The 9,049-nt window shown below is 34.3% G+C and overlaps 1 long non-coding RNA gene across 1 annotated transcript; it reads left to right on the plus strand.

The window, feature by feature from the left end:
* Positions 1–300: 300 nt before the first annotated feature.
* LOC124890371 lies at positions 301–8,603 on the plus strand. Its single transcript, XR_007049126.1, has 2 exons — positions 301–882; positions 8,160–8,603. It is a non-coding gene; the product is annotated as an uncharacterized LOC124890371 (long non-coding RNA).
* The last annotated feature ends 446 nt before the right edge of the window (positions 8,604–9,049 follow it).

A 9,049-nucleotide genomic window follows, 5' to 3' on the forward strand; every position in this document is an offset into this window, starting at 1 on the left:
CTTTAATTTTTTCAAAATCAATTCAAAAATAAGGAATGGATGACATAATTATTTTGTTAATTTTTTTAAAAAATCAAATAATTGTATTTTATTAAATATTAAGTTTGAAAGTATTGAATGTAACAAGCTCGTTAAATTAATTGGAACTAGTTCGTCTCGATTTGTACAAATTAATCCAATTCGGCCATTTTATTAACTTAATTGGCTAAATTTTCAAGTTGGACCTCCCTCTTTATTTTCTTATGATTTCAAATTTTCCCAAGCCCAAAACTTTTTCCTTAACCCAACCCAACTTCCTTTTCCCCCTTCATCTTATTTTCTCTACACGGCACAACAGTCAACAACCAGTAAACAACAATAAAAATGGCATCAATCCCAAAAACCCTACCACCCCTTCCATTTACTGATTTACCCTCATGTATAGCGGCTAAAAAATCAAATTCTTTCATTATCTTCAATCTATGCTCACCATTTTGGCAAACTATAAACTCTCATTTTTGAATAACAGAGGCAACATTTATTTCTCCACATTTTTCGTGTACAAAAGGCCATAAATGGTCTTTGTCTCACCTTGGATTCCAAAATTCGGATTTGAAATTCATTTTTTCAAATTCAAAATCTTAATTTTTCCTCCCAAATTTTTCCTATTAATAGACATTGAGGGATAGAGGTTGAAAAGAGAGAATTCTTTGGGAATAAAGTGAGAATTCAGGAGGAGCGATTCTCTAATTTCACGTAATCGAAGAATTCGAGAAGAAACGCACTTGTAAAGTTAATTCCGACAAAAAAAGAAAGGTAAAACTTCAACGATTCGGGATTGAAATTTTGATAAAATTTGGTTCATTTAAAGCTCGTTTATCTCATCTGCTGCCCGAAAAAAAGGTAAATCCCCTTCCTTATTTTGTTTGTTCATATTTTGGTGTTAGGCAGTTTGAAATTTAGTTAGTTCCGTGATTTTTTTATTCGATTTTTTCCATAGATTAAATTTAATTTATTTATTTATACAAAAGGTGGCCGAACATGGATTAAACAACTTGTTGATTTTTGTTTATTTTGTTCCAGTAGCTTTACCTATCAAAAGATTAAAATAAATTGTTGGTTTGTTTTATATCTAGAGTTGAATTTCTTATCAATTACACCCTCCGTCCCGTTCCAAATTGAGATGACACAGCTATTAAAAAAATAATGATGGTATAATGAAAAAAAAATTGTCATTGTCTTAATAAGTAAAATGGGATATCAAATTAGAAAATTTAGGACGAGTAAAATGGGATGGAGGGAGTTGAAGATTATATACTTCTTTATCAATTTCTATGCGTAACCGTCTTTGAGTTTTTTCTAAAAAAAAAAAAAATAGAAAATTATGAAGAGTTCTACTTTCAATATTGGAGCAGTTTCAATTGCTGTTATGCTCCTTAAACAATTATAGTTTTTCCGTGGTGGACTACTTATACAACTTTAATCATGTTGATATTGGGACATTGTTATACTCGTTCTTTATGCTATTCCTTTGGTGCCCTATGTGATGCAGAATTTTCTTCCATTCTTAAACTTCATTATAAATGTAATTATCTTGTTTAAATTATTGGTATTTCATTTGAAAGGTGGTTATGTAGTATGTATGTGGTTAAGTTTATAAATATTTCCTCCTAATTCGTTCCTATCCCTTTTATGCATGACCTTTCTCACCGAGTCCATCGGAATCCCATTTTTCACATTCATTATTCATCGATTCAAGCCCCATCAAAGTCCAAAATGGACTAATACATGAAGAAAATGGATTGATACAAGGCTGATATACATTGATATACAACAAATATATAGGATTTACATATCAAAGATGGCTGGTATGCACTAATATTTGGTGCATAACAACATTGGAAGCAAGTATACAGGTCCTTATACACTGATATACAACGTATATATAGGAAACACATCAAAACAAATTTGTGATATACAGTTGATATACCATGGGTAAAATGGACTCAAGATCTATAATATTTGCAGCCCAAAGCTGAACAGAAGGACATGGGCCGACCATTTTTAAAAAAATGGCCCACAATTTGAAAATATGGACAACTGGAGCCGATCGGTCCAATTTATTTCCCTCTTTTAGCCATTGGCCCAGTCAGCCACGTGCAATTTCTATACCCAATTGATACACTTTTATACTACATTGATACACTTTTTAAAAAAGAAATAGGGGATCCTATACCCAATTGATACTCTTTTATACCATATTGATACACTTTTATAACAAGATAGAAGGAGAATCTATGCATGCATATGCAGTGTTTATATATCCAATTGATATATTTTTATACCATATTGATACAGTATGTGCAAGCATATACAGTAACATATATCCAATTGATACTCTTTTATACTAGATCGATACACTTTTATACCACATTGATACAGTATGTGCAAGCATAAATAGCTATTTTCTATTAACTGCCCAGCTAAGACAAATAACAATTAAAAAAAAAGATACACACGGGGAGTATATTTTTACTCCGTAGTTTGATATCAACAAATCTTCTTTTGTTACACTTTTCTACCGTATAACCTACCTAAAAATCCTTACCTTGCTTCAAAATTCTCTATTTGATATTGAGATTTTTGTTGAAAATAGTGAAAAAAATCGGGTCCATCAAATGAAAAAACAAGCACGAAAGTGGTGAAAGACGATCCTTTATCTATTTATGAATTTATTGAGGATGATTTATCATTTATAGGTGAAAAACTATATGAAACTAATTGAATGCAAATTCTAAGAGATTTATACAAAAGTTTGTGGAATGAAAAGGGTAAAGATGAGTATTAGAAAAGGTAATGAAACGGAGAATTAGGAGTTTGAATTAAAAGGAAATTGGGCATGAAAAGGAAAGAAAGAAAGGTAAAGTTATATATTGATTTGGGCGCATTTCTGGTTATATGTAGTTAAGCATATGGGAGTGACTATTTACCGAGCTCTTAGTTTTAGGTGCTATTTTCGTGAAATTATTTTAGTTTCAGGTGTTATTTTTGTCCTTTTTCCATAAAAAAAAATGGGCCTGAAAGCCAAATTTCTCAACCCTTCTTTATTTTTGTAATTTATCTTAACTATTTGTATTAAATGATTAATCTAGATAAATCTTCTAAGGCATTTCCATTCTATTTTATCTTGATTTTCTTACTAAATTCGTATTTCTTCTCACTTGGTTTGTGTCATCTAAAATGAATCACATTTGTTGCTTCAGTTATTCTCCCTAACAAACAAATCTTCTAAAATTTAGTGTTTCATACCAACATGACATTTATTTTATTCATAGGACTAATAGTCTATTTGGATTAAGGCAATTTTCTTCAAACCTAAGAAACTAATTTTTCTTGAAAATTCTAACTTTCATAATTAATTAATCACTCGTAGTTTGATACACTCTTGACATCATTTTCTAAAGATATTAGACCAAAATTGACTTTCATAAAAAATAATAATAACAACAATGATAACAAAAAAATAATTACATAATCCACTCTTCCCATAAAAGTACAAATTTATTTTCCTCTTAAATTTAAAAATATGCAATTTAATTTAATCGGATCATTCTTTAATTCAAAGGAATATTTTCATTTGGATGAACAAGTGTCATTTTAGGTTAATAATTTTGATATCTTATATAGAATCGAGTGTTTACAAAATTAGTCATTTTTAAGTTAGTCAAAAATTATTTCGTAAATCGTTTTTTCAAACGAACGTCCTAAGTTCCTTCAAAACCTTCTTAGTGTGTTAACTGAATCATTACTTAGTTTCTCTTATTTCAATATTTATTTTTATTTTAAATCTTTGAAACTTTTTAAAGTTTTCTTGATATTCTCAATAAAAATCAAGTGTCTACTCTGTAATTTTGTTAAAATTATTTCGAAATAGTCTTGATTTTTTTACATAGTTTGGAAAAGGTCAAAATCATTTTCTCTTAAATAAAAACCAAAAATAGATAAAAACAGAAATGACAACTCTGTTGGGGAATTTAGTAAGGTTCTAACCAAATATTTGAAATAACTATTTTTTTTTGACTGACTATTCAGGTTTGTAATACTGATATTGTTTGTTTGCTTATGTGTTTAAATTTACGTAAAATTGAAATTGTTGTATTTCATGGCATACTTTCTCCTTGAATATTTAAATTATTTGGGGATTTGCGATTGTCGTGGCCCCTATTTATCAACTTCAAATAAAGTATTAAAAATACAGTAGTTTGTTGGTACATTGGGCGTTTAATGACTGTTTGTATTTTCAAACTCGAGTTGTGCATTTGAAACCTGGTTAAAGCCCCCTCTAGATACCTAGGATAGAGCGAAATCAAAATCCTTTTTAGGCATGTGCCTAGGAAGACTCAATACCTAAGGGGGTATTGGATCCAATAGAAAACCAACCTTGCTTGTATTGACTACGAGCCAATCACACACGATCGTCTCTTGTGTATTTAATTGAAGGATGTAATGTCGGATTGTATGAACCATTGTCCCTTAGGTTTGAGAATTTTATTTCGTAGTTTATTTATTGTAATCTAGAGAGGATCTTCATTCAAAAGGTGTTCGAAAATTTCAAGAAGTCCAAACCTGTTTCCTTTTCCCGACATGGTTATATATATATATATATATATATATATGTTTGTTTGTGTGCATATGTATAGTTTTACTTGATTTTATAAATGACATTATTTTATCCTAACCCTGAGATCATGCTAGCTGTCACTCACTAACCCCGTCTATTGGCGGCTGTATACTCACGCTATGCAGGAATCGGTCGTTCTACTCCTCCTACATAGTAATTGACTCGGGAACAGCATTTGGACTGAAGTGATGAGCTTCCATCCTTTCGAAAGGCTCCATTTCATGCTATGGATATTTCTAGATATTTTGGTTTTATTTTGGATATTAGTTTTGGCTATGGTGGAGGGTATGTCCCAACTAGATTTTATTACTCTTTTGGTTAGATACTTTATGGTACTTCAATGGGTTGGAATGAGCGGGATTGGTATAGGTGTCACCCTTGACATTGGAATAGGCTGGGAGGCTGGCATCATCGGACCTAATTTCTCACTGTTCCGTTTAATTTCATTTTGGGATTAATTATATTATGTTTGAGAACGTCTTTGGTTATGGCCTGGTTTATGGCCCTTGTTTGGTATGGTTTGTCATGGTTGGATTTTTGGTTATGGAATGATTAGACTCAGTTAGGTTGGTCACGGTTGTGATCTATTTCCAGAGTCTTTATGTTGATTGTTACACTATTTTGTTACATGCTCGAACTTGGGATGCCCATTATAACAAGGCCCTAGGGTGGTTCATGTTAAGTTTGTATCAGAGCCTAGGTTCATGGACAATTGGGAGTCCACAAAGCCGTGTTAAGTAGAGTTTCTTTTAGGGGTGTGTAGCACACCACACACATGAGGGAGAGGCTACAAGGCATTTAGGAATGTTTCTCTTTCTTGGTATTCTATTTTTAAGCTTGGAATCTCAGCCTTGGAATCTTCTCTAATTCTTGTTTGTTCGTCTTTCAGATCATACCTCATAGATCTGAAATACAATACATCCTACTTCTGGGGTTCATCTTCGATCGCACTATCTTATCCCTAATAGTTTTGGAGTTTCACCAGTTGCTACTAGCTTTTCTCCAGGCGAGGTGACTAATGCAGAATTCCACCAGTCTGTTTACACTATTGCAAAACTGGTTGTTGCTCAGGCTGAGCGAGATATGTCTGTTTTTTTGTCTGTTGTGTCACAAGGGTTGGACAATTTATGAAGATGGGCCCTCTCACTTTTTTCAGAGTAAAGGTGGAGGAGAATCCACAGGGCTTCTTGGATGAGATGGAGAAGATATTTTGGGTGATGCAGGCTACCAATGTGGAGGGGGTACACTTTATAGCTTATCAGCTTAAAGATGTTGCATATAGTGGTATGAAGAGTGGGATAGGGATAGAGAAGATGTGGAGGAGTCATCCTTGTGGGATACCTTCTTTGGTATTTTTCTTGATCGCTTCTTTCCCCAAGAGTTGAGGGAAGCAAAGATGGAGGGGTTTGTGAACCTCAAGTAGGGGAGAATTTCTATCAAGGAATATGCCTTGAACTTTCACCAATTGTAAAGTTATGCTCCTTATTTGGTGGCTGATATATGGGATACAATGAGGAAGTTCACTTCTGGGTTGAATCAGGATCTGATTTTGGAGAGTAAGACTGCCTTACTAATTAAGGATACAGACATCTCTAGGATGATTGTTCATATACAGCAAGTAGATGATGAAAAGAGGAAGCAGGTAGAGTTTGGGGATAGGCAGGGTAAGAGGAGCAGATTTTCTAATCACAGGGTGGTCGAAATGGTGGCAAATAGCAAAAAAAAGTAAAGGAATTCTGGTTCCTACTCTACTGTTAGTGCACCTTACTAGTCGGGCGACAGACGTCATCATAGTGGTGATAATTTTCGGGCGCAGGTTGTCCAACCTCAGGAAGCGAAGGTCAGTCAGTTTCTTTATACCCTTCTTGTTGGTTTTGTGGTCGTCCTTATCGAGGTTATTGTGATAAAGGAAAGGACAAATGCTTTAAGTATGGCCAGACAGGAAATCGGCTCAGGGATTATCCAATTAATAAGGTTGCTACAGGGATGAATGAGATTCCTGTGGCTTCATCTTTTGCTCCTATACCTGGTGGTGTTGCATCTGTTTCTGTTACTACTCTTGGTTTTAGTGTTGTCCGAAACAGGTTGTATGCTTTGGCGTCCCGACAGGAATCTGAGGCATCACCTGATGTAGCTAGTGGTATGTTACAAATTTTCTCACGTGACGTATATTATTTTCTTAATCCGGGGTCTACTCTCTCTTATATGACTCCTTATGTGTTTGTATATTTTGGTTTTGATCAGGAAGTTATTTTGGATCCTTTTTCTATTTCTATCCTAGTAGGTGACTCAGTTATTGCTAGGAGAGTCTATAGGGGGTGTGGTATCTGTTTGTGGCAAGTAGACCTTGGTGGATCTATTTAAGTTGGATATGGTGAATTTTGATATTATTTTGGATATGGACTGGCTACACTCTTGTTACGCGTCTTTGGATTGTCGAACCCGTAGGGTTGTCTTTAGGTTCCTTGGTGAGCAGGTTATAGAATGGGAGGGTGTTTCTTTAGCCCCTAGGGGGAGGTTTATTTCTTATCTTAGAGCTCGGAGGTTAATCTCTAAAAGGTATCTTTATCACTTATTCTGGGTTAAAGATTCTAACTCTAAAGGTCCTTCTTTTAAGTCAGTTCCACTGATTAATGAGTTTTCAGAGGTCTTTCTGGATTATCTTCCTAGTGTTCTTCTGGATAGGGAAATAGAGTTTGGTATTAATCTAATTACGGACACTCGTCCAATTTCTATTCCTCCATATAGAATGGCTCCGGCGGAGTTGAGGGAACTCAAGGAGCAACTTAAGGATCTTCTGGATAAGGGGTTTATTCATCCTAGTGTATCTCCTTGGGGTACACCAGTGTTGTTTGTGCGCAAGAAAGATGGTTCCCTTTGGATGTTCATTGACTATAGGCATTTGATTAAGGTGATGGTCAAGAACAAGTATTCTCTTTCAAGGATAGATGATCTATTTGATCAATTGCAAGGTGTCAAGTTCTTTTCTAAGATAGATCTTCAGTCTGGGTACCATCCTAAAGATTAGGGAGGTGTGATGTTGGATGTATTTATGCATTTTAGTCTTACTATTCTAGTCTTTTTAGCCTTGTTTTGAGGATGATTCATATGCTATATGGTTTGACAATGAGATAAATGTGAATCTAAGTGTTAAAGCATGTGTTTACAATGTTCAAAGTGAATTTCAAACAAGTTTATACTTCAATGAGTCATTTAGAGTTCAATAGTGGAAACTAGCGTTACTAGCTTGAGCTAGGTTCTTGTCTAGTTGATCCCATTGAATTCTATTGTATTTAATGTGTTCCAAATGGTTTTAAATGTATAATTATGAGTGGAATAACTTGTTGGTAATGTGCAAGGTTCAATTTGATTAAGTTAAGATTCGGAACAAAAAGTTAAAGATCAATGCAAATTAGCCTAGTCTTAGCTTGTATTTTTGATTCATCATCATGAATATTGTATTTTTATGATCTCTAATTCATGTGATGTGATTATGTAGGAAGCTTTGTGAGCTGAATATGATGATATTTTGATGTTTAAAAGGCTGAAAATCCATGAAAAATACACCACAAGTTAAGGGATGAAAGATTGGAGGACCAACACTTAATCAAATCCGTGGAAGCAACTTCCAGAAGGTCAAGGCGATTAGCCCGCGGAACCCCACTTGGAGCTGAGATATAGATATGGTGCAGCCTCACCTAGAGTGGCGCTTTACCCAGGGCACAACCTCACCTAGAGCGGGGCTCAACTCAGGGCGGCGCCCCCTCTACTCCCTTGCTCACAAATTGATGGAATTCGACTCCTACACGGCTTGGACTGACTTTGTGTTATATATACAATATTGTGCACATTTTTTTCAGATCTTGGGACGTATTACAACCTTGTGATTATGAGTATGACTACGTGTGGCTAAACACCCTTTTTCTGGGGTTAAAGCCAAGAATATGAGTACTATTGTTTTGAATTGATTTCGTTTGATTTGATTATCGTTATTGGTTGTTTGTTTATTCTTGTTTTAACTATTTTAAGGATTAGCTACCCTTAGAATATATCAATTATCAACCTTGTGAACTTGGGAGAGGGAATACGAAGATAGAATAAGGGAGTAAACAAAGTATGATTCTTATTTTTTTATAAAATAAAGAATTTGAATTATTGTCTAGGACAGGGATGTACTTAGATGCCTTACTTGATTCAAACGTAGGATTATAGCTTTAAGAACTTAATTGGACTATTACATCCCCGCTCAATGATGTAGTTGTAAGGTTTAAATTAGATAAATGGTTAGAGGTTGGGAGACCATGATCATGCGATTAACCCTACGAATCAACAACCAAGATAAGCAAGTTAACGAATGAAGTTCAACAATGTAGTATGATTGTTCGAAGT

The sequence above is a fragment of the Capsicum annuum genome, unplaced genomic scaffold (assembly GCF_002878395.1).
Source record: "Capsicum annuum cultivar UCD-10X-F1 unplaced genomic scaffold, UCD10Xv1.1 ctg1705, whole genome shotgun sequence".
NCBI classification, from domain to species: Eukaryota; Viridiplantae; Streptophyta; class Magnoliopsida; order Solanales; family Solanaceae; genus Capsicum; species Capsicum annuum.